Genomic DNA, 26,651 nt, shown 5'->3' with positions numbered 1-26,651 from the left:
CAACACCACGTATCTGGGTTCAGATAGCGCGTATTCATCCTGCACGTGAAAAATATGGTCTAATTAACTTCTTCTAATAGAGATGTAAGATATGCCAACAAAGCGCAATGCTTGCATTTATCGTGTAAAATATTATGTAACTAGATAACCCCTGATAGTGAATGGTTTGGGAAAAAGAATTGGAACTAAGAAAGGCACAGATTCTGATTTCAGCAGCATCTAATTTTATTTGGACATAGTTGTTACTTGACACGTCTTCTCTGTACGGTAGTCAATATAACTGGAAACCCCATTAAAAGCAGGGCTCTTCAAAATGGTTTGTTCAACTCAAAGATAAAAAGTTCTCGTTAAACACGTCCAAGTATGACACTGTGAAAACAGTCTCTCTCTTCTTTCTGGCAGTTCCTTAGTCATCAGAACTCAGGCTGTGGAAAAAAATAATGCATGACACCTGATGCCTTTTTTAAAAAATACCTATTAATAATTACAGCTTTAATGAATGGCCTGATGAACATTTTAAATCCCAGCTCAGTGGAGCAGCACTAACAGTTTACTCCTCCTACCATCACCATTAGCAGGTCAAGGCTGCGGAAAGGGAGAAAGGTTCAATTTTTGGAAGTGAGTGGGAGCGGAGGTTCTGACTGTGTGGTCCTGTATGTCTGACACTCTTGACTTTTCGTTGAGAGTGCAACTGAGGAAGAGGACCTCTCGCGGAGGGCAGCTGTGACAGTGATGAAAAGCAAAACGAACACTTAAGGGAGAAGGGACGGTAAATTTGACAGACAGAGTGGGATGCCTTTGCCAGCTTCAACAACACCTGCCACAGCCGATGAGCATCAGCTGGCCAATACGACTGAAACTTCTACGGCAGCATCTCGGTTCAAGCCATTCATTACCAGTACAGCTGCTGGGGTTGGCTTGGTAAAGAACAGCATGTTGAGCATGTCAATTTTGAGAGGATTTTAGTGGAAGATTTCCTTTTAACTTTTGATCTACGGCGGTTGAGCTCTGTCAATTTTTTATGACAGCGTGTCTAAAGCTGCCCCTCCCCATGTTGGCGGACCTCCCAACCCTCTCTTTGCCCTCCAAACCATCTCTTTGCATCCTCTTGTATTCTTCTCTTTCTTTCATCTGCCCAGCCCTTATTTTTAGAACTTCTTATTCAACTTTGCATTTCTGATGTCCATATCTTTCATTCAACTTTTTCTTACAGTTCACTTCTGTCACAAGCCTACAAATCTAACAAGGACAGGAGACCATTATTCATTTTTTACTTCTAATTTTCACTTCTAATTTTTACTTTGGTGTGATTTTGATGATCCTACATGTGAGCTGCAAATATTGAAATGGAAATAAGTTAAAAAAATATGATTAGCTAAATCATAATGATCACATTTTGATTTACAAATCAGGCAAGTGATCTGAAACTGTATTATGGTTTCCAGCCAATGATAGACAAATTGCTTAATGACTTGCTTCTAGGAATGTACAAATTTTATTGCATTAATGAAGGGTTTTCACCTTCTTGACTTTGTGAATAAGCTGATACAGACACAAGTATGTCTCAGTCTGAAGATAATCAAATGTGTGGTGGGGAGAAATTTGCTTACCTCCTGCTATGCAATATCTAGTGATGTTAAATTCAGAATTAAGATGCATGTCTGCACAGTTCCTTTGCAGATAAGAATGTTTTCTTTCCATGAATGCTAAAACGGTTCCATGGCATGAGGTAGAAAATTTGTGGTACAAAAGATCTCAAGAAAATAATTGACTCAGTGAATAATTTATTGAATTTACTGAAAATATTGACCTAGATTTAATGTTTCCACATTCAGAACACAGAAAATGAGTTAAATTGGTATGTTGAGTTAGCCTAGAGTGAGACTGTTGCAGCATGATTAATTTACAAGTGTGAGTTGCTACTCAGGAAAAGCCATTTAGCTATTAAACGCTCTGCTTGGGTTATGCTGACATTTTCTTCGCACTAAGTTGATGACCTATGGTCTGATTGTGCCAACCATTAGTGAAGAAAAGAGCTGTGAAAAAAGAAATCGGGAGTGATTAGCAGGCTGGGCGATAGGTAAGGACTGCAGTTCTGGGTCTTCTGACTCTTCATTTTTTCTCCATCACCTTTGAACAGATCTGATACCAGGTCCCAGCAGACTAATATCTTGTCTTGACCACTTCTTCTGTATTCAAATTGCAGATGCCATTAGAGAGTCTGGTGCACCGAAGTTTAAAGCACCTTAATAGAGTGCTAGCCTACTTCTCAGAAGAGTGGCTGCTATACTTTTGACAAAAAAGCATCCAATAGCAGAGAAAGTTCAGAATGGAAAATATTATTGAATGTCCAGCAAGGAAAGCAGGAGCTGGAGATGGACAACAGGACAGTTGGGTAATACAGAAAGACTATGAAACAAAAACGATCCTAAGACGAATGTAGTTTTCTATTCATTGTGTAGATTTCTTTTGACAGAAACCCCTTCCATTAGCAGACATCAGATAGCCAAGCTTACATGATATCAGGCCTTCCTAAGAAGCAGAATAGATCACACAGAGTACAAAGCTTCCAGATTAGAGATGTACTGCACCTGTAGGCATCTGCCTCTGTAGACATACCCTTCCTTACCACAAAGCATTTTGCCCTGCCTGATTTACATGAATTAGGCAATTCTCGGGTATGTACAGCAGTCATCGAGCCAGCCTTGCCCAGCCCCAGGCACTTGAGCATGACTGTTGGCAAAAATCTCCAGAGAAAGAAGCTGCTTGCTGCAATCTGTCAGCTGGTTGAAGCTTTCAACAAATATTATTCTGCAGAAATGTTGTCTGCAGGAAGAAGTTCACAAGGGGATCACACTATTTTCAAGAAAAAGAAAAATTGTGTCAGCAAATGCTGGCTACAAGGGAAGGGTTTTAAGGGGCAGGGGATTCGAAGATGGGTTGTGGTATTCATGAAGGGAAGTGTGGAAGTGTGGAAGAGGAAGGATGAAGTGAAAGGGGGATAGATAGCACAAACCTGATGGGGGAAGCAGTGAGGACCTCCAGGAATGTAGAGGGATGGGAGTCCAGGCTTGGATGCTTGCTGGAAAGGGGTCTGACTGGATTCCAGGCTATAATATCACTGTGTTTTCAGTCACCCTTTAAACTGCTACTTGCAACACTTAAGTCCGTAAGCAGACAAGGAAAAACAACTCTGTATGTGCTAGTAGCTTCAAAATGATAATGATTTAAAGAGAATGGTAGAAAGCGTTATGTGTTGTAACTGGATCATGGGAAAGAGAAAGGAAAGAGCATTTTCATCGCCTTTGCTTCATAAATAAGTGGCCAGGAGTGAGAAGAAGGATTTAGAAATCCCACAGAGTCCCTTACTTTGCACAATAGTACCCCAAGCACTCCTGTACAGCTCCGTTAACTCCTACAAAAGCAGGTCCCTTTCAGGGCAACGATAACAGGAGATTTGGGGAGGTGTTCTATTTGCAACTGAAGACAACCAGCCCTAGTCGTCTACTTACAGGTGTTATTGTTTCAGAGACGGGTGTCTGACCTCTCTTCCGAGTCAGTGGAGAGAGCCCAGGGAGCGAGTCTCTGCCTCAGGATGAGCCGAGTCACTTACCAGACACGTTGGTTTTGTGGGTTGGATGTCACTGACTATTATGGGAGACTGGATGCCTACTTTGCCTGTAGACACAAATTAAACATCTTAATGATTCTCAATGTAAAAAATGTATCATCAAGTTAGACTCAAGATACCTTTTTTTGGGGGATGTTGAAATGTCTTAGTACATCTGCAAAACTTATCAAAAGCAGGAAAGCGGGAGTTAAGTTAGTCTCCAAGCTCCTTTAACTCTGCCGTCTTTGTGCAATGCTGCCACGCACCAGCAACCTGCGTATTTTGTGTCTGAACTCTTCTGAACAGGAACTACCACCTATAGGCAAACACAGTCTCCCCCACAGACAAGATACCAACCTCTGCTGCAGAACTGCAGACCCTCTTTCACTCTTACCTGTGTTCCAAAACCTGTCACAAGCTGAACATACTCATGGAGACAGTCCCCACTGTCAGACTCTTGGCCCTCGTAACCAGCAAGCCCTGCAAAAAGCAGTAGTGGAAATAAGCCTACTGGGTCCTCTCAATGTGTAAGAATCTCTTTTCTTTGATTGTATGTAGGGCAGTCGGCCTGAAAGGATCCTCACAAACCAAAGGGAATGGCGTGCCCAGACTGATCGTTTCCATAACCAGACCTCGGATACTCGGCGTCTTTTGTACGGCAGAACTGCTGCTGGCATGTCAGCCAAGTTGCAACACTTACAAAATTTCAGGAATGGTTGAGGAACCTATCACAGAGCACCAGCCACCAAATCTCTTTTGGAAAGCACATCCTTTTTAGTTCACAGGTGGCATGTGGAGAAAGAATTGACTTGAAAATTACAGCAGTTCTGCAATTTTGTCAAATTGACATAAATCAAGGAATGACTACTTAAAATAACCAACTCTTTACTCCAGTACGTGATCAGAGCTAGAAAATGAAGTTGAAGCTGGGAAGATGAAGAGATGTTTAGATATGCTGCGATCACAGTTTTCAGCTATAAGCATGGGAGTGCGCGCTCTGAGAATGGAGCAGATGCTTCCAATTATCTGCAATAAGGAGAAGAAGGGACATTTGAAAATGTAGCTGGTATTAGGTGGTTGCAAGAAGACTCTTGGATAAGGAAGCAAAGCATGCAAAGAGTAACAAAGTCATTTTACTTTCACAGCACATTAATTTTGAGAGACTGCTCTACAAGTTGAAAAACTCGTGTATTCTGATGTTTGAAAGCAAAACAATCAAACTGGAAATCTTATTGTAGAGTTTTTTTCCTATTTTAAACCATGACAAACTTTATTCATGAAATATTATTTCCTTTGATATTCTAAAATGCTATTCAAATTTACATAGATTTACATACTTAACTGCGGCTACTGCTTGCTCATATAGTGCTCGTATATGAACTGGAAATAAGATTCCCATAGAAAGGGACAGCTTGTAAAATACAGAACTGTACGACATAGAAAATAAGACACGTGAATGTAGCCCTTTTATTCACCCTTTTGTAATTACCCGGGGCGTATTTCTGATTTGCTATGTGCTTAGCAGGGTGATGTTCAGGAAGTCGGAAAGGCCTGCCCAAACCATGTATGTGCTGACCGGCAAATTCCTTTCTTGTCACTTGTTACTTCATCTATACTAGCTCAGGCTGCCTGCACTCTCTGCTGATGGCATGCCCCTTTTTTTCTCCTGAGCTCTGTGAAAAAGAACCATAGTCAATCTTTCTTTCGCTCCAGTGAGGTAACTTGTGTTAAGCGCGTGTTCCAGCCAGACCTTCACGCTTTCCCACCACCCTGCTAGTTTGGCTGTTGTGAGCTTGTCCATGTGACGCACGGATGTGTGAGGTGCTATCAGAAGACACAGCGGTAAATGCCAACAGGTTTTGGACAAGGGTGCCCTGGACAAGCCAGCACCGAGCTCTGGGTCTGGCCACATCCACCCACGTAGCCAAGCACTTTGACCGTATCAACAGCATGTGCCAAATGAGCCAACGAGGAAGCCACAGTTGTGAGTTTCTTCTCCTAGACAATCCCAAATGCATTTTAAGCTGTTCAGTTCCAGCACTCTTCTTTGCCTCTTTAATTATTGGGGGTGGGTGGGGAAGTGCAAGCAACTAGCTAGATGTGAAAGCAGCGAGCTACATCTAATTTCCTGGGAGTAGCTCACCATTACCTGGCAATAAATACGCTGCAGCTTATCTGTCTTTGTACTTATTTTGCTACATCTGGGACATCTTGAAATGCACAATGGTCAATAAAACAGAAACAAGCTTTCAGCAAAAGTTTCATGCTCTTAGCCTTGTTTTTATTTAAGATGGATCCACCTTGGCTGTATGGAAGGAACTCTCATTCCAATTTGCCTCTGCAAAAAGTATGAGAAAAATACTTCAAAGATAAAATTAGTACTAAAAATATGAACTTATTGACAATTGAGATAACACTTTCCTGATAAAATAACTATCACTTTTTAAAAGGTCCTCTTTCACTCCATTGCTTTTAGATGTGAGTGCTAATTTATATGCAGTACCTGCACACGCTAAAGCTTATCCGCACTTCAGGGGCAGCTTTAAAATCCTATAGGAAAATGCTCTTTCCTTGGCAGTGTGTGCAAAACCTCAAATACTAATGACTGAAATTAATTTGAAAATCATTGTTTAGTGACTATATGCACTCAGTAGTACTACCTAAAATTCTGTCTACGGACAGGAGTGTTGAAATTGATTTTAGGTAATACATTCTTCATTCAACAAACTTCTTGCTGATTACTCTGAGTCAGATAATTGTTCTGACTCTTGATGTTCTGTTAAGTTCCCCAGATGATTTGACATTGGCCTTTCCTGGCTAATTTGTGGTGGCCTGTAGAAAGAGTAGATAATGAATTCTAAATTGCAATTAGATGCCTCATTTCAATCTTCCTCAAGAACCACAGGAAGCTGCTCAGCAATGATAGGGAATTAAAGGAATTCTGAGCAGCTGGGTGTCACTCCTTCCTCCAAACTCTGATCTACTATGGGCAAGTCAAGGAAAGGTAACTGCTTGCTGATTTGGATGGATGGACAGAAGTCTTGGGGCTTATTATTAAGACTTCATTACTTGCTATCAATGCCATTTTGTAAAGAAAGTGAGTCCAAGTCAGTAGATTAGGTACACGATAAACAAATAAGATCCTATGTCCTCATTTACCTGCTTGGGGAAAAAAGACAAGCAGTTCAATTCAAGGAAGAAAATCTGAAAGAATTTTATTAAAAAAGTTTAAAGCTTCTTCAAAAACTTTGCAATAGGCCTTTTAAAATATATCCTGATGTCTGAAGTTTGTTAAACAAAACAAGGTTCAGCAATGATTAGTGCAAGAGGCTAGGAATTCAGATGGATAGTCTGTTGAAAGTGCTGCCAGTATTACGTCCTAGCTTTGTTGGCTTCACACACCAGCCTCTTCTGCCTTGCCAGTGTACACAATGTACACATCATTCCCCCCCCCCCCAAATACTGTATTGCAAGAAGTTTAAAACAACAAAATATAAGAAAATAAAGACATAAATGAAAATATAACCAATGACATTATTTTAACTTAAATTTCAATTAAAACTTAATTATATTGTAGTATAATATCAAGAGTACAAGGGGCACTTGAAGGTGAATTCATTGGCCTTTAGTGGCATTTTAGACATCCTGGAGTATCTGAGACACCTGCACATGGTTTACTAGATAACATAGGACCTATGGGAGACTTCTGTCCTTCTGGAGCAAGGAGGTAGGAAGGATGACCTAGGATGTCTTAAAATTATGCTGAATATAATTTTGGCTAGTAAATCTCACCCCTTTTCTCTAGGATTACCTTTGAAAGGCAACTACAAATAAAATTCCTCTGTATATCTTTTCATGTCTGGTTTCTACTATACATAGCTGCTAAGTAGCTTTACTAATATAGATAAGTAAAACAGTGGAAACAGAAGTATCAAATTTTCTTTTCATTTTCAGAATTGGCAGGAGGTACATTATCTTCTGAAATTCTGCATAGAGATATTGCATAGTTAATATTCTTTAATGACAATTCTGTGTGTTAAATAGAGTTACTGAGTGATTCACTATGTAAGTAAAGGTAATTTTAATCTCAGCTGGGCACCGTCCACATCTACTGTCATGTGACAGATGGAATGAAAGATCTAGGGAGGATCTAGCTGGGACTCCTCAACCAAAATGCCAGTTATATGGAGACTGTAACTTTCTTGTTCTTTCAGGGCAAGGCTAAAATAAATCAGGAGAAGAAAAAAATAACATTAGTGATATCATATACATTTTGGCATAGAGGTTAAGGGAGTTCTCTGCTATTATTCATGTACTTTCTGTAAAATGACATTATGAGTATGTCCCAGGTAGAGAGATACGGGAAAGAGCCCCTTACAGTATATTTGCATATTTTGATGAACACCAGCATTTCAAAGGCCATTTCAATCTAGCACAGGTGTTTCAATGTGGTTTGTCAATACATTTGCATCAAATATACATCAACCAATTTGTTAAGAGAAAAATTATTCTCCTACAAAATTGGCCATGATGAATATGTCATAAATCCAAGCTAAGTAGTAAATATCTGAATTCAGATAGACTTATCAAAAGCAAGAAATAATACCAAATTAAAAATTAGCAGCTGAGCAGATTTCCTCTGACTGGAGTGCGAGTGGAACACAGTGCAAGTTGACAGGCAACCGATTTTTGAACATGATATCTCGTTGCTCTATTCAGTCACCCAAGCAAAGGAAGTGTTGAGACCCATTTTCCCACTTTCTGGTTTGACTACTAACTGCTGCTAACTTTCTGAATCAGATGTTCACATTCAGGTGGATAGATCATTTCTATCGCACAGGAGTCAGGGTAAGGAACAGTAAATACTGTTAAGCGGAGGCCTAGGCTTTGTTGTCATAGACAACTTAGATCATAACACAGCTTGCTACATAGAATTGTCAAACTCAATAGAAATTAAAGACACACACATAGCGCTATCCAAATTCAAGGTTTAAAAAACAATTTTTAAAAAAGAGAGTCTTCTTCTAGAGCCTTCTAGAGGGCTGAGGCTGACTTCTGGCAGTGCCTGTAGGACCAAGACATATTTTGGGTAAGATATGAAGAAACTAAAAGTAGTATGAGAGGATCAACAGACAAATTGAAAACTAAAATACTGATGTGAAAATTTTCTTTGTGACAGCAGCCATTTATATTAACCATTTTGTTAGTCTGCACACATCTTCAGTGTGCAGATTAATAACCTGGGTGGAGAACCTGGCCATCCCAAAGACTCCCCAGGTCGTTCTTGCTGTAGAATTGAGCAAACTGTAAAAGATAAGATACTTGACAATAGTCAATAGAAACTGTTCCTTCAGGTGTTGAAATGATAGTGTAGGACAATCGTACGTACATAGTTAAGATAGTTAGGATATGCTTTTATTTAGTTTAAGGTACTCAATAGTGATGGATCACACATGTGCTGGCATGGTCACTCAGGACCGTGGTTCAACTGGCTATACAAGTGAACAGAACATCGGTTTGGGAGTATCTCCTGATCCAGTTGAAGGTGCTGCTGGAAAGACCCTTGCAACAGAGCCTCCTGTTACCTCTCAGACTGCAACTGGCCTGCTTGTTTGTGAATTGTTTTTCCCACCTGTTTACCCTACGCCAAAGGTTTTTCAACACTCAGTCCATGAGTGTCTGTGCTACTCTGCACTTGTTCTTCTCCGACAGCAAGACAAAGTCAGCCTAAGCTTAGATTGTGTAATGTATGAGCTGGAGGTGAACAGGCTAGCTCAGGCACTGGAGAAGTACAGTTGTATTGCCAGGGTGATTTCCCTGGGCTAATGGTACTCCTCAGCCGGATGAAGAGACCTAAGGGAGTACCATGCTAACACAATTAAAGCACTTCTAGCATCCTGGGCTGGCTGCTTAGAGGTAGCCTGAGAATTTTTTCAATACAGATATTCTCTCTGAGACACTAGAAAAGGTGGGCTACATTTTCTTCCTTTGCAGATATTTTTTTCTTTTCTTTTGTGTGCAGATTTTTATTGCTTTGGCTTCAAAGAAACAGGTCTACAAGAGCAAAAGATGACAGCAGCTTTAGTCTTTCTAAATTAACTTTATTCCTTTTTCTCCCTAAAAAGGCAATTATTATCTTCCTAACACCATCTGAAAAACACCAAATGGTTTCTTTTGATAAACCTTTCTTTGCATAAAGGCATAAAGGCAGAGGGAATTAACAGTATTGGTGAAATGAAAGCCTTACATGTCAAGTAGTTTGATTGATATGTTTCTTCTAACTCTCTATCTTGAACTACATGGTACTCCTGGTGGTAGCTCGCCAAAGGAAGAAGCTGGCCAAGATCTCTTTGTTTACAGCCAGGAATCTTGGTTAATTTAGTGCAATGACAGGCTCACATAAGGACTGTTTATTCTTTAGAGCCATCTTCTTCTTCCACCAAAATTAAGACTGCGGTGTGCCATGGTAGGGGTTGGTTTTAAGTACTGCTGTGAATGTCTTTCATTAGTTAATCGTTAATGTCAGTGCTGTGTTTAACTGCCACGTAAATTTGCAATGAGTGGGAAGGGACAAACTTATTTTATACTTTTTGTAGTATGAAAAGTGATGAAACCCTAATCTTGCTTGGAACCTCCAGGTAATAATTGTAATTGTCACATAAACAAATAGGGATGATAAAACTACAGCAGTAATCACGTCAATTCAATATGCCATACCTTAGGTCTCCAAGGAAATCTCAGATCCCTGCTCCTGTAACAGCATCTATTTTCAGTTATGTTACCTACCATATGCCATTTATTAAACACCCTTTTTAAACAAAGGTAAAAAAAGATCTACATGATACAACTATATTCCAAGTCATCTCCAGTTCCACTCCAGCGCTTTCTTAAGTAAGAAAGTAATTTTTGGTCTGGATTCATGCAAGAACAAAACAGCCTGCCCGTTTCCTATCTTTAGGCAGATTTTCCGAAAATAGCTTCAAGTTAGTTAGGCCAGAGTGCCTACCCTCCCTTTCTCACTAAACAAAGAGCATGGAACAAAAGGGAATGACAAAAGAGACTCTGGCCTTATGGAAGAAAAAGCAGTTTTGATATCAGGTAACAAAGTTGTTCCATCTAATTGGAAAAATGTGGCCCAAAAGGAGAATTGGAATCGGGGCGAAAGATATTGAAATTTGAGTCCTTGCTCTTGAGGAGCTGGTCTATGTGGAAAAGCCTGACACTAGGGGATCTTTCTTAAGAAATTTAGGCTTATGCAACCTTTATGCAAAAAGAAAAACCCCAAAAGATTTCCCATAAAAAGACAGCACAAACCAGAAGCAGCCAATGGGTTCATGAGTCAGAAACTTTATACTGAGATAAGTTTCATGCGGAGAAGGTGGATGGTGAGGAACTCCACTTATCCATGGCTCTGGGAACCCTCCAGCTTCTTGTAAGACCATGACAAGTAGAGAGAGGGAGGGTGGTATGGAGTTCCTTTCGTCCGGGGTTGTAAGGACTTTCCAGGTGCCTGTAGGACCATGATAGTGCACAGACTGGGGCCGTGTGTGTTTTCTCATCCTTAGGTCAATGCCTTTGCAGAAAATTACACCATTCTCCACCTGAGTGGCAGAGGAGGGAGTGGACAGGAGCGTGCCATGGTCTGGTCACATCCCTGTCCAGGTGTCCAGCCGTAATAGACAGGAGAAACAGCAAAGGAGGAGCAGCCACCCCGCCACTGCTATGGGCAGCAGCCCCTGCCCTCCCCTCCTTGCACTCCTCTCCCTGCCCTCTCCTCTCAGTCCTTGCTCGCCTGGATATTTGCCTGCTAGCCCGGGTTTTTGCAGCCCTTTTTATACCCATCCTGGTCCTCCCATGTCACCAACCCCCCCCGTGACACGATCACCACCAGAGACACAGCCATGACATCAGAAGGGCTGGTGCCTGGAGTTAGTGCTGCATCACTGTGACATGGCTATTATCTTCCACCGTTCAAGTGAAAAGAAAAAATTGATGAATAATAATGATAATAAAACCTGAACAACTGGTAATGCTGGGGAGGAAAATTAAGTAGCTGTAGTGGCAATTTAAAGGACAGCAGCTCAGCAAAGGTTGAAAGAGAATTAAAAGCAGCAGGTTCTACCTACTGCTCAGTTTTAAAGATTTATGTGGTACTTGCTGCTGAGATTTGTGGGTTTGAAGACTAAATGATGGAAGAAAGATGCTTGTCGAGTTAACTGAAGGTAATATTTCACACCTTTTGAATTAAAAACATGTCCAGTGCCAAACCCTGCATCCATGAGTGGCTGACAGTGCTGAGGAGGTTTCATCATGCAATTTCATTTCTTTCCCAGAAATGAACCAAGGATTTTGCCGGACACTCTCATGTGCTACATACTTTGGTTGGACACTACAATAAAATAAATGAATTAGCTTCCATCTATTTGTTTCACTGCAGGCTATCACATCCTTTTTAATTGACAGGACAAGAGGCTATGGGCATAAACTGAAACACTGGAGATTTCATCTAAATATCAGGAAACACTTTTTCACGGTGAGGGTGATTGAGCACTGGCACAGGTTGCCCAGGGAGGTTCTGGAGCCTCCATCCTTGGAAATATTCAAAACGCATCGGGACATGGTCCTGGGCAGCCTGCTTCAAGTGGCCCTGCTTGAGCAGGGGGTTGGACCAGATGATCTCCTGAGGTCCCTTCCGACCTCAACCATTCAGTGATTCTGTGATTTTTGGTGCATGAAAGTCATTGCTTTCCCCATACTTAATTTCTCATTGATTGTTTTAGTTTGGCAGATGTTAAAGTAAAAAGAAAAGCAAGAAAAACTGATTATGTAGAGATGAGAGGTGACCTTTAAATAATCAAGCACAACTACAAATTACAATAAACTTCTTCCAGCGAATTGTTGCAGTTCCTTTAAATGCTTCAACTGCTGCGTGTGTCAACTTTACCTACTGCTGACATTCAGAGACAGGCAAACAGGGAAGTGGTTGGAAATTACAGGATCCTGTTGGTAAGAGATAGGGTAGAGGAGTATTTAAAACATGTCCCTGGGTTCCTCCCAGGGACCCAGTATCCAGCTCGCTCAGCTGGCGTGCAGAAGATTGCTGGTCGGCGTCTGTTCCCTTCGCTGCTGTGTTTAACATTGACCTGAGAGGACACACTGACTGGCAAGGTCATCCCAGCTTCCCCTTTCATCATTCTTTTGTTTCATTTGCTTCTAGGATTCCTCATCTAATGGTGTCCAAACAATTTCTGGGTTTCAAGAAGCTCCAGGTATTTTGCCTGAGATCAACTGCACTGTACTTTGTACACTCTACACTAGACAAGGCAAAAGATGCATTAAGAAAATCACTTGTGATCAAGTGAAGTGTGGTGCTTCACTTCCAATAGCTGTGACGATCTTGTGCTGATCGCTGTCTTGTCAGCCCATTGTCAGAGGCAGCATATAATAATCAGGCGTTTTATCTCCCAGCAAGTATCACACACTTTCATTTTCTGGTTTAGCGGGGTATTTTTTTTGTCAGGATGGGACAGGCAAAAATAGAAATGAGAGAGCAAGCACCAGCCAGTGCATTACCCCCATTCCTTAGCTGCCTCACTTGCTTAATGTGCTAACTTTATCTGCTGCTGGCATATGCAAACAGTCTCTGGAAATGCGGTTGCTGTTCAGGAAGCAGGGTTGTATAAAAATAGTCACTGTAGTAATAAAGTATGGTAGATGTCTTCCAAGATGGAGAGAAACATGTATCTGCTACCCAGAGAAACCTATGGTCCTACACAGTTGATTGCTGCAGAGTTGTATTGATTTGAGAGAATTTTAAAACTTGCTTATCAGTCCACAAAAAAAGAGAGAGAAATAATAATACTTCCAGGAGGGCAAGGGTGGAGCAGGCTATAAACAAGAGCAAAACAAAACAGAAACCACAAAAACCTAGTGAACAAACTATCGGTCTGTTTTGTTTCTTTTGGCTTTAATCAGATTCTCATTTTCCTCCCCATTTATGGATGATTTGGCTTTTGGGGCAGTTTGAGAGGACTGGCATGGTGATGTCACCAAAAGGCTGTGACCTACTTCAATCCTCCCTCCTTCCTTTCTTTTCAGAAACTGGTAGTCTTTCAAAGGGAAACAGGAGAGAAATGGGCCTGTCAAGTTTTAACGATGCAGAAAACAATAAGGAAAACATGTTTTAATGTGGTAGTCTTCATATTTTACACAGGAAATACAAAAAGGGAAAAAGGGATTTAAAAGATCACCTTTAAGGCATCCAGTTCTAACGTTTCAATAAACAAGTACACTGCTCACTGAAAAACAAGCTCTTTGATTATTTTTCTAGCCCCCAGAGAAGTAGCAGTAAAATCATGAGGACCATTATAAGATGTGAGTAAGAAGCAGCACCCAAGGAAATGAAAAAAATATTAGAATTGTTATTATCTATGCTTACAATAGAAGTATTGCATAGTAGATAAGAACACTGGAAGGATGCTTTTTTCCTATCTTGCATTATATCTTTCTGAACAAAACCCCTGTGTAGACAACAGAAGCTTGTTCTAATAACAAAAATGTTGCCTGAAATGAAATTCTTGACATACCAATCATTCTCAGTAGCAAAGCCATTTTTCATATAAAACATGGTTTGGAGTAGGCTTTAATGAATGTCTCAAACCAACTCACCTAGCTTATTTTCTCAAGAATGGGAGTATTTAAATAAATTTAATAGAAAATCAACCACAGAAACACCACAAATGTGCCCTGCCAAATCAGATTATGTATTTTTAAAGGACAAAAGGGTGCAGACGTTCTTCAAAACTACTTGAATGTATATGTTTCTTAGCTAAAATGGATGATAGTTTTGATTAAAATTAATTGCCCACTGTGAAAACTTGTCCCATTGCACCACAACCAAGGAGAGAGTTTCTAAAGCGAACATGCTTCAGACTAAATGCTGTGAAAAGAGAAACTTTTTTTCTGCTGTAGCTACAGCTTCTCTCTCACTCTGAAGGAACCCTTATAGACTAATATAACATAGTTGAATAACTCCTTATATAATCTGTTATGTCAGTCTGTGAATTCATTTGCTATTATAACTTAATGGAAAATTTAAAGTGACAACTTAGGAGAGAATGTACTAAGGTCTGTGGTGGTCTTCATTTTAGCACTGCTAAAAGTGAATTTGGTGCATGTTCTGTGATACATCCCCAGGGTATTTCTTTGCAAGTGCATAGTCTCCTTATCCGTGTTGTAGTTAAATCAGAACTTGTAACTCAGCAGTGGACAGCAAGTGTAAAAGATCATGTTAAGGACCTTGTCTTAGGGTAAAAAATCATCAGCAGATGACAATGATTGAATTTCCACTTCTGTAAGTGCTATTTTAGATGCACGTGCACACATGCACAGACATGCGTGCACGCACACACATAGATTTATTTGTTGGCCACCAGCGCTGTTACTCACTCCACCCCAAAATGGTCCATGCTGTGTTACCAGAACTGTATGTAACAAAGCTTTTTCCATAATTTCTTCTTCTGAAAGAAAAAACCCCAAACACTTACAAAACCTAGTTTGATTTTGACATGGATAAACAGAATGCCAGATTATACCTCAGCTAGCTCCTAAAGATTCACAAGAAAAACATATGGGTATTTCATCTCACCAGAAAAATTAACTTGTATATACCAGCCAGCCTGGAACAAACAAGGAGCAAAGAGTGATCTTTTCTATCAGGGGGTGCTTCACGAAACATTTGAAAACAGGAAAAGGAAAGTAGAAAATAGAAGTGGAAGGCTTTTTGAATTTCAGCTAGCTCAGTGGTTTTCAGAAAGACAGAAGTGAATTCCATTCATCTCATATGAAAAGGAAATCGCATTTCCTATATTCCTTAAAAAAGAAAGAAGAATTTTAGCTTGTGAGCTATAGCTTTGTTGTACTGTGTGTCTCTCGGACAAATGAATGCTTCCACGTTGTCTTTCTCGACATTTCAGAATTCCTCAGGAGAGTGAGAAATCAGCAAAGATATAAAGAAAACTGCCCTATGGCTTGAGGCTAGCAGCAGGCACCAGGAGACCGCGCCGCCAGGCAGTGCAATGCGTGCAACGGTAGCTGCAGCCTCCTGACTCCACGGCGTTCAGATGGCTGTATTTGGCTCATAAAGCAACATTTAACACGATCTTTCCCTGGCCTGTGTTAAATAATAAAAGCACCATTAAGACAAAGTAGTGGGCCTTTTAAAGGCAGGGAATCTCTGCCAAATATAATGATCAAACCAGCCTGACTAGGAGATCGGGGGCAAGTAGGAAAGGCAGCAGCAAAGGGTGGCAGAAGAAGCAGAGGTTTCTGCGGTAGAGATCCAGAGAAAGGAACCTACAAATTCTAAGCAATTTAAAAGGGGAAATTGCTTTGTGTCACGTTGCACTTACATTTTGTGCTGGAAAATAAAACAGGTCCCTGAAACACAACAGTTGGCTGCAGCAGCAAGTTCTTCCTGAGCTGAGGAAAAAAGCCAGATGTCTTACAGACAGGCAAGCAGCTGCTTTCCAGCCATTTAATTGCTATTTTATATCCAATACCTAGCTCAAATGTGCCACGCAGCTATGATTTATTTATGTCACATGGCTCTTACTTACAGGTCGGCATCTGACTTTTAAGTTATTGTTACAAATTTGTGTTCAAGCCTCCTTCACCTGTGCTGTTTTACACTCCATCTGTCCTCCGAAACCAGGGAACAAAACAATTACGTTTCTCTATTTAATAAAATGTGTAACTCAAGTTCTTATTCATCTTTATCTAAAGGACAAAAATAGTCAGACCTCCCTTGACAAATGAAATTGTTATTATAACTTTCGTCATCACTGGAATAACAACATATTACTGTTTATTGGTTTTGGCTATTGGCAAAAATGAAAAAAATATCTCGGTGTAGTTTTTTTCCTTAAGCAAGTTAGTTCAGTCCATAGACCATATCCAATTATTAATTGTCCTTCTAGTTGGAGATATGCACAGAAACATGCTGGGGAAAAAAGTGGAAGGAAGATTCAAGCCTGTTGCACAAATCTTTCCATTGGCCCTAGGCGGCAGGTTCATTACAAGGACTCCACCTCAGATTGACCAGCCTGGTGGGCAGCAGATTCTTGGAGATCAGGAAACTTTTGGTGAGTGTGCTACTTCCAAGCACCTGCCAAAACAATATGTAGATTTTCACAGTCGTGATAATTTGATAGAATTCCTCAAAGACTTTCGTACAGTTACTGAATTCTTCTGATTCCTCTTCTACAAGCAGAACACCAAAAGCAAGAAGAAAATGGTATTATATCACCTGCTTCCTTTAGAAATACTGGTTTATAAATGTCTTGGAGATATACTGACTACACAGTTTGATGCCACCTTAAATTTCAGGGTCACATGACAACAATTCATGATAGCACTTGATCTCATCTGCCCACTAATCCGTCATCTCTGATTAATTTAACATTCCAACCTCTTAAGCAGCTTCCAAATGCTTTCAGATTTAAAATGATAATAATAAGACAAATGTAGAAGAGTGGTTCGCCAGAAAATGTATTTCTCATTTTCTTATCAAATATACATTTTTTTCCCAAAGACATGACATCAGCTTGAGGGCTTGAAATGGAGGATTTAATGTGCTTTATTCATGCAAAATCCATTTGTAAGGCCTTAGTTCCTCAGTATTAGAAGCCAGATTCATTTCTGTAGAAGGCCTTAGCACTGACTGGTAAGGTCGGGTATGGATAAGGTAATGCATTACACGCTGACTTGGTCACATAGCAGAAGTGCCTTCTGTCATTACAACGCTTTCATATTTCTCCTTCAGAGAGTGCCTCGTTTGGCCGTGCTGCAACTAAACCATCTTTTCTGAGGCACGGAAAGGAAATCCAAAGTAATTCCAATGTAATTCATAAATATCTTTAAAATTTTCCTGAAAACATTTACTACACATTGTATTTAACAAACAGAACATATGCCAGTCCGGTGTGGTACAGTAACCCTCCAGATATCAGCAGTACTGCGAAAGCTTATCTCACTTCTGTTAGTATGATATAGATGGGAAATGACAGTGGCAGAATCCTTCAAAATCTCTCATATTTTTAAAGTGTATCTGCCTGGTGAAAGGCTTTGCTGGAGTTTGGAGCAGTCTACCCCAGTGACAGCTCGGCTATCTGTTATTGAATTGCTCTGGTAACACTCTCTATTATCAGTTCTTCCACCCTCTCCCTGAAAATAACATTCAGCCACGGTGGCGTTTCAGGGACTGAAATATCTGGGAATAGTCTTCGAGCCAGGAACCGGTTCCAAAACCAACCTAATGGACAGTTCTGGATAATGGATATATCTGGGGTGGGGGGAGTGGTGTAAGGGTAATCAACTGCTCAAGGACAAGCCTTAAACCGAAAAAGGGTAAACTTCCTATGAGATGTTTTAGCTAGTTCTAAAAGTGAAAGTATACACTTTTTACAAAATGCTGTGTGCTTTTCAACAAATCTGCTTACCATTCTAAAGCCCCCTGTCACACAGATGTTTTGTCACACACTCTAGTGGTGGAAGAGTTACAGGATGCTACCACTCCTAGGCAGGCATAAGCTACTGCATAACTATAGGTTGGCATATTTTCCATTGAGTTAACAGTTTTAAAGTAAAAAGAAAATCAGGACTTTAGTAGATCAGAAGCAAAAGGAGCTAGATGTACAGGTCGCCCATGAGGATGCCTATAGTCTGAGGTGACACAGGAGCTCACCAATGCCCGATACCAAACTGCAAGGGGCAGCGAGATGTTGGGTCATACCAGGGCAGGCAGGGAGCCCAGGGAGCTGGAAACTGATTTCTTTTCCTCCAGGATTATCACCACAATGCAGGACGGCAAATGCTTTTTCGCAGCTGCATGGCCTTACCAACTCCCGTTCATCTCACGATCTTCTACAAGCTCCTCACTCCTTTTCTGAAAACAAAACCAACCAAAACAGCTACTTGGGCACTCTGGTGCCTGTGCTTGGGTAGATGGTTATTGTTGTCTAAGTACAGAGCCATACACTTTTTCTTATTGAATTACATCCTGATTTGTCTCAGATCTTTCTCTAAATTATCATGAGTATTTTGAGTTTTAATCCTCTACCTGCATTTCCTCCTAACCAGGTATCATTTGCAAATATAATAAACACCCTCACTTTTGCCCAAGTCATTGAAGAAAATATCAACTAATTCTGGAACAAGGAGATTCTGGGAAAAAAACCCAACCACTCAATGTATTGCTGCAGTTTGATTTCTTTCTCTTGCAGCATTTTCACCTAGACTGTATGTTCCTAGCTTACTTATTTCAAGATTCCATTTATAGATTGGTCTTTCCACAGACTTCATCATAATTTACAGTAATATACAGTAACATTATAATAAGGCTATAAAATAAAACTTGAAAAGACAATCTTTGGAGCAAAAGACACATCTGAAACTGGCCACAACCTTGACCAAACATTGTTTTACCCTAAGCTGTCATGATCATTTGATATCTGCAAAGTACAGTAGTTATTGAAAAATGATCCAACCCAGCACTATCCTGTTGATAGATTGTATGTGGGTTGGTGATTCACATATATTTGTATATCACCTTGCTTTTAGAAGGTATTTGCCAATTCTCATGTTCCAGGAGACCATGTCCAGAGGCTCACTAAAATCAAGATGTGACATCAGTTGTTTTTCTGTAGCCACATGAAGTGTTATCCCATGACAGAATGGAATTATTTTGGCTTGACATATTTTTTATTGACCACTCCTTTCTCTTTATGTACTATTTTCTAAATCTTCGCAACCAGTATGTTAATTACATTTGCCACCATTTCTACAGGAACTGAAATTAACTATCTGGTTTACAATTTTAACCTCTCTCTTCTATTTCTTTTTAAAGATAGGCACTCTTTCTACCTTTTTCTAGACTTTCAGAATGTCATTTTGGACTAGCTGATCAGAAAATATCTCATTTACTTGCATAACTTCGAATGCTTTCTTTCCCCTTTCAAATTCTACCCTTTTTGTCATGGTGCAGGTTTCATGTTATCATCTGCTCACGACTGACCTTTTGAGTGAAACAAAGAAGGAACTAAACCTACCAGCTTTCCAGCCATTGTTTGCCAATAATCTTCACTCTGCAGAGAAGTGGACCAAGGCGTTCCTTAGGCTCCTGCACTTGTTAGTGCACTAACATGCTGAGACGAAATGCCACTTGTGCATCACATGGTTTCACTCTCTGCTTTTGACTTTCTCTCTTTGGCCTCAAATGTTCACCCATTCATCTTTCTTAAAAGTCTTTTCCTTGGTGAGTGATCTGCAGCTCCTATGCTTCCTCCGCACTGTCATAACTTGCAATTTCGCATAGTTTCTTTTGCATAGTTTTGCATAAACTTGCATTTACCATAGTTCTTTAAAGAACTGCCTACTGTGCTTAACTCTCTCTCAGAATTGTCTCCCACAGGATCTCACTTACTAGTTCTCTGAATTTCTATAATCTGCTCTGCTGAAGCACATTGCGGCTCTTCCTGTTTGTCATGAATTCTGCTGCTTCATGACTGCTCATGAAGTGCCCGAGTTGTTTTTAACTGTTACTTTTTCCTTTAGGCTCTACCAAATTATGAAGATCAAATCTGGAAAATGTCATCTCTCTTTGCTTTCTCCAACTTCTATAACAAAAAGTTTCCACGAAAACTTTTCAAAGATTAGCCAGACCGCCTGAGGGCAGCCGTATTCCTTGCCCAGCGTGGAAATTCTTTTAATCAAAGTATGCTGGTGGCACTGAGTTTGGCTAATTTTGCTCACAAAAGACTCACCACGTGATTTCCTTGATAGGTGGCCCACTATTGACTCCCATCAGGATGTCATCACTTTTTCTCCTTTACATGTTACTCAGGAACTATGAGGCAACCTATGTCCCTCTTTATTCTTAACCTCAAAGCAAGTAGCACCCGCATGTAAGGTAACGCATAAGGTAACGCCTACATCCTTTTCTGTGTCTACCCACCCTGAACAAGTTATACTGTTTATATTAATGTTCCTGGTTAGACGAATCATCCCACCAGGTCTTTATTAGGTCTATTAAGTCATAACTTTGAAATGTATTTATACTGCTACTTCCTCTTGCTTGTTCCCCATGCAACTGGTGCTCAGACGTCCCAGGGACAGAAAAATGAACCTGATTACAGAAGGCAGATGGAGACCCCTAGAGAATAGCAGACATCGGGCTCTAAGAGACAGATAGAAGAGCAAGAATGTCTGGTAGGACTCCCTTGTATTCAAGATATGTGGCAAAACCCACCATTGAGGCTCCTGGACAGTCTCCACCCATTCAGCCTGCAGCCTGGCTGCAGCCAGTTGGCAGCACCTGAAGCAGAACCTGTTACAACCAGCTCCAGATACAGATTCAATCCTTATGCCTAGTTTTGATGCCTGTTGTTCAGATCGTCAGCGGTGACTCAAAGCCCTGTATTATATTCTCCTCCACCTGAGAATGATGGAGTATTTTCTGGCAAGAACAATGTGAAACATCTTCTGGAGATAAACGTTGTAAAACTAGCCCCAAATCCCTGAACGTGTTGGACCATCTGGTAACCTAAAAAGGTCTCTGGTGTTAATTTATACTAAATCCCCGAATATCAGATATATCCCAAAGATTCAAAAAGTATTCATATTGCACAAGAAAGATTAACAAGATGACAAGAGTACTTACAGGTTAGCAGTCTGTAGCTGGTATAAGAATAATAATGGAAAAGAAGCAGGATTAAAAATGGATAGAAAATCACCTACAGCACTGACTGTTAGATGTCTCTCATATGTACATGTCTGAAAAAGACACATTAATGACAAGAACACTCTTGTAAATCAAAAGAGGTTTACACTCGATCAATCCTAGATTCACAACACAATCACTGTGAGCAGAAGCTGACCAACCATTTGATTTCACTTACTGGCATAATCTGGTGTAATCTGGGAGTCATTCCAGTGACATCAAGAGAGTGAAGAGATCCAACAGCACAAAACCACACCGAGACTGAAATCAGATCTAGACTGTGCAAATCAGACTTGCAGATCAGTATCGCAGTTAGAGCACTTAATGTCACATGATGATCCTTAGCACTGAAGGAAAGGGAGGTTATTGGCTTGACAAACAGCCAGTGACTCAGGGAGACTGAGAGATTTTCTTTCCCTTCAAGGATTTTTGGATAGAAATCCCTCTGCAAAGCTGAGAAAGGAGTCATCTTCCATTCTGGAATCCTGGAAAATCACCAATCCATGTACCAAAAGGAACACATGTTATATCTGTTTCCAAATATTGAGTTTGCTTACACGTTTGTCAGATTTTACATACGTTCTTAGAAGTAACATTATTTTGAATAGTGTGCATGAGAAACTGCTACTAATCACTTTCTCTTAAAGGTAAATCTGAGAATTCTTTTCATTCCTAAAGAAATAAAGATGTATACACAGAAAAGCTTGCATTGTGCCTCCCAGTGACAGTTTTTCAAATTCTTTACTGTTTTGGAAAGCAAATAAGTGCTCTGCATTCTTTGACAGTACTGATTTTAAAATAATACATTTAAAAAAATAATCTGTAGTTCTGTAATGTTGATAATAATTCAATACTTATACCTGGCACAATGTAAATATAGTATTTTATAAACTAGTGATTTTTCATAGCATGAAATTGCTGCTCACAAATCTTAACTTTATCTTTCCAAACTATCTACCAGAAACAACCCAAAACCTAGCAGACTGGATTGAATTATTTATTTTAGAGATAAATTTGAAATATAAATATTGCCAAAATAGCCTCAGAAGATTCAGTGCACATTTTATTCACTAGATACTAGCAATTACATTAAAAATATAGTACGCAGAAAGAAATCAAATGTTCTAGAAGAAAACTGTATCTTTCCACACTCAAGACATTTGAAGTACCTGATTAGGTATAAAAGGCTTCCAGTGAAGGCAAGTTTCAGAGCGTGCTGTAGCTGGTCACTGCAATTCATAAGTTACAATGCATCACCTTCCTTGCACTCTTTTACTTGTGTTGGAGAGCTAGTGAGCAGAGCAAATATACCAAACAGGTATGTGCTGCTGACATATCCCCCAGGAATTTGCTCTCAGCTTGTGGAGGTGGCCTCACTCTTTGGATGCTACTGAATGCAATGTTGCTGGATGCTTCTGTGGCAAAGGTACCAAAAATATGTCAGCTTCCACCTTAGGCAAAACAGAAAATAGTGCTTTGTCCTATCAGACCTGGCCACAGCCATTATGGTTTTTTTGTGATTTCTCTCTATATATTTTTAGTATATGTATCTTTTAATTTAGCATGTCTTCAGTAACCTGTTCACACACCCACAATTCACACAGGCAGAAGGATACAAATCAGCATTAAAACCATCACCACTTCATGAAACAACACTTGTCATGTTTTTATATGCAAATAAAATCAACATTTTGCAGGCAGCTCTATGACAAAAATAAAAGTATGTAGGGTTTTGCACAACCCAACAGATGCTATGCCAATCTGAGTAGTGTTGTCCTTCTCAATAGCTGAAGCGCAGCAATACAAAGAACCTTGTTTGATAAACAACCCGTAATACACGCTCATGAGGTGGTGAATGTACTGGAAGATTTATTTCTATCCATCAATCACATTTGGAATGGATGCAGATAAGAGAACAGGCTCTTTTTTGAAAGCTGTATGAAATTCACTGATGATCTCCATTCTTAGCAGATGCAAATTAAAGCCCCTAAGATACTCAGCACCAGCAGACATCTGAACTTGTCTAACAAGGCAGTAATTCAATGAAAGCAATAGAAAGTAAATTTATCTCTGGGGCACTGCAAAAAAAGAGTCTGAATGACCATCTTCCAGATATAACTTTTCTTTGAGTAGTCAAACATGTCAGTCTGGATTTCATTCTGGCACAATGCACAAGCACCCACTTCACTGTCATGACGAGTTCAAGATTTGGTCCGTTACAGAAGCTCATGCCACTCTGAGATTTAATTTGGATCACCAGCAAACATTTAAACATATAAAGTCTTAGATAAACTTATAAACTCTTCAAGTGCTCTGATCTCTCTCTCTCTCTCTCTCTCTTTTTTTAAATAAAGGAAACTCTTTCAACACTATAGATTCATTTCTTATACTGTGACAACAGAGGGCTTTTGGCTTTCACATAACGTCTGCTTTTGAACCCTGCGCTTGTAACAATGTTGTAATGTTGTACTTCAGTAGGATCTGTAGGACTGTAAACACAACTTAACATTGGCTACTGTAAAAATAAATTGTTTAATGTTTTTTAGGTTTGCTCTCAAGTATTCTATGCAAAATATCCATTATTTATTACAAAGACTGATCAAATTCTTGAGAAACATCATATGAGCTGGTCATCTCCTCTGACTCACTTCTACTAAACCCCATAAGTGTTTGCTGGAATGAAGATTTCAAGATTCCATTTATAGATTGGTCTTTCCACAGACTTCATCATAATTTACAGTAATATACAGTAACATTATAATAAGGCTATAAAATAAAACTTGAAAAGACAACCTTTGGAGCAAAAGACACATCTGAAACTGGCCACAACCTTGACCAAACATTGTTTTACCCTAAGCTGTCATGATCATTTGATATCTGCAAAGTACAGTAGTTATTGAAAAATGATCCAACCCAGCACTATCCTGTTGATAGATTGTATGTGGGTTGGTGATTCACATATATTTGTATATCACCTTGCTTTTAGAAGGTATTTGCCAATTATCACCATATAGCTCAGCAGATATACAGCAGAAGCCGAGAAAGAAAATGCAGCAGTCATCTGACACTTTAAATGTCATTAACACCTCACAAAATCCACCATTCCCACTAAAAAAGGAGAATATGCCTGAACACTTGGAGTTTGCCTACTTTTCTAGGGTTTCTTGAACAGCTGTCTAAGGTTTGAACCCTATTTTTCAAATCTTAAACCTATGTCTAATCCACTGAACCTCAGTGTGGAAGTAGAATACATCCACTGACTTAGATGTCCTCTTTGCTGTCTGCAGTTCTGCTCTTTCTAGTCATCTGGTCCACTGTAGTCTTTAGCTAAGTCTGTACCAATAAACAAACCAAGACCAGGGCATCTGTCTGGTCATTGGCATGTATTTGTTCACAGCATTAATTTGTTAGAATGCTCCATGGTTTTGCCCCACACCAGCTAAGGGTCCTCCCAGGTGTGATTTTAGGTTTAGCATGAGCCAGTGACCCTGTCCTGTAGGCGGTATGGATGCTGCCGCTTTGTTTTGAGATGTAAGAGGATTCAGCCCTGTGGACGTGCTGTGCCGGGTTGCCTCAGGGATGGAAAGCAGCCCTTGGCCTGCTTTATTTACTACTGGAGATGTCGCCGCATTTTCAGGCAGTTCTTACACTTCCACAGATCTGTCAAAGTTCATCCCTTCCAGGAATTAGTGGAAGGGTATTTAAACCATCTTCCAACCTCGGTACAGCACATCCCTCAGCCTATTGTATCTTTACTAAGAGTCTTTAGCTCTGCAATGTCCACCGCAGTAGAGCCCCAAAGCAGCCTTTCTCTGGGAAGGCTGGTTAAGAAGGACTTGAAAATGAATGACATAACTCGTAAAAAGGGTTAACTCCTTTATGTTAACTCAAAACTTGTGCTTTTGAAGACTGTCCCTATTATCAGTGGACTACAAATTGTATTCTCCACCGCTCACAGCCAGAACTGGTGGTACGAATTGAACCTCAGTGCACCAAACTAGTTAATGCCTTTAAATACTGTTCATGATTAGGCCCATAGATAGGGTGCTGGTGCCTGCTGCTTCTTTGTTATTGAGAATGTACCAGATTGTCAGAAGCTATTTGGTAAGATTTACTAGTCCTGAGAAGTCCTTGCACAGTTACAAGAGACCTACCTCACCTCTGTGTTCGTTATGAAAAGTCATTTTAAAATGAGTGGGAAAAAAATGCCTAATGTACTACTGCAGTACTCATCAAAACCTCCAGCCTCTAGTTTAAGCAAAGAAAACTAACAAACTCCAACCTACTCAGGGTGATAAAATGTGCCAAAGCTACTGAGCCCAGAAGAGGATGTAATTTACATAAAACAGAGACTTAGAAATCGTTTTTCAAAAAGTTATAACCTGGACTGTCAAATTCCTGTAATGCACAGACCGGAGAGTCATAATTTCAGAAAGTGATTTTAAGATGCTGTAGTTACACTTCATTTCTAATATAATTCTATTTCTTTGTTCATTTCCTGCATGACATTTACCACACAGAAAGTCATCGTGGGATGTATAGTTATAATTATGTATCTACTGGTGAACTACATGCAGTTAGACTCACAGAACTGTTTACCCAAAAGAAATGACTGTTTTATAAAAGATGATTTTAAGTATTATTCACAGAATTGTTCTTTTTAAGGGACAGTGAATATAATAACTGTTCCCTGGCTTCTCGAATAAGTGTTTTAAAGAGATCTTGCTCATACCAAGCCCAGTACTGAACTTCCCGTCATCTCCAGCCTCTGCATGAAATACCAGCTTGTACTTTCTAAATAATTCTTAAGCAGATGAAGAAATAGCTAAAATTGAGTGCCAGAGACATTCGTTATGTGATTAACAGTAAATGTACTTCTCTGTGAAATGCACTGATGCTAATTATCGGTACACAAGATACTATCCAATTTCTACTGATGCTATCTGTATCTGGAATCTTCAAGGCCTCTCTTTCAATTGCTACTTTTTCATTCTATTTTCTAGAAGCATATATAATTTATCTGTGCCATAAATATTGTGTACACTGATGTATCCTATTTTTTGGCAATGTTTTAATATTTCATTATCATCTCCTTTACTCCCTCTTTAGAGCACCATTTTGCTTCATTTGCTCCCAAAGAAGGTCTTAACTAACCTATATCGCACCCTCTTCCCCATAAATAAGGATTTTTCTGCAGACTATCCTGCTCTACTGCTTCCTCAGCCCCCAGATAATTTGCCTTCCAAACAGTTCAATTACACCTCA

At 39.8% G+C, this 26,651-nt stretch overlaps 1 long non-coding RNA gene across 3 annotated transcripts; it reads right to left on the bottom strand.

Moving 5' to 3' along the window:
- Positions 1-251: 251 nt before the first annotated feature.
- On the bottom strand, positions 252-20,437 carry LOC126046104 (uncharacterized). 3 transcript variants are annotated; one of them, XR_007508216.1, is made up of 7 exons: positions 19,717-20,437; positions 18,402-18,554; positions 16,699-16,870; positions 16,021-16,090; positions 4,005-4,090; positions 3,017-3,678; positions 252-2,856 (listed from the first exon to the last, which is right to left on the bottom strand). It is a non-coding gene; the product is annotated as an uncharacterized LOC126046104 (long non-coding RNA). The 3 variants fall into 3 exon arrangements; XR_007508215.1 differs by having other exon boundaries at positions 16,021-16,870; XR_007508217.1 differs by having other exon boundaries at positions 16,021-16,775.
- Positions 20,438-26,651: the final 6,214 nt, after the last annotated feature.

This window comes from Accipiter gentilis, chromosome 15 (genome assembly GCF_929443795.1).
Source record: "Accipiter gentilis chromosome 15, bAccGen1.1, whole genome shotgun sequence".
Lineage (NCBI taxonomy): Eukaryota > Metazoa > Chordata > Aves > Accipitriformes > Accipitridae > Astur > Astur gentilis.
The sequence above is the reverse complement of the archived record's forward strand: the minus strand, read 5'-3'. Positions and strand labels throughout refer to the sequence as shown.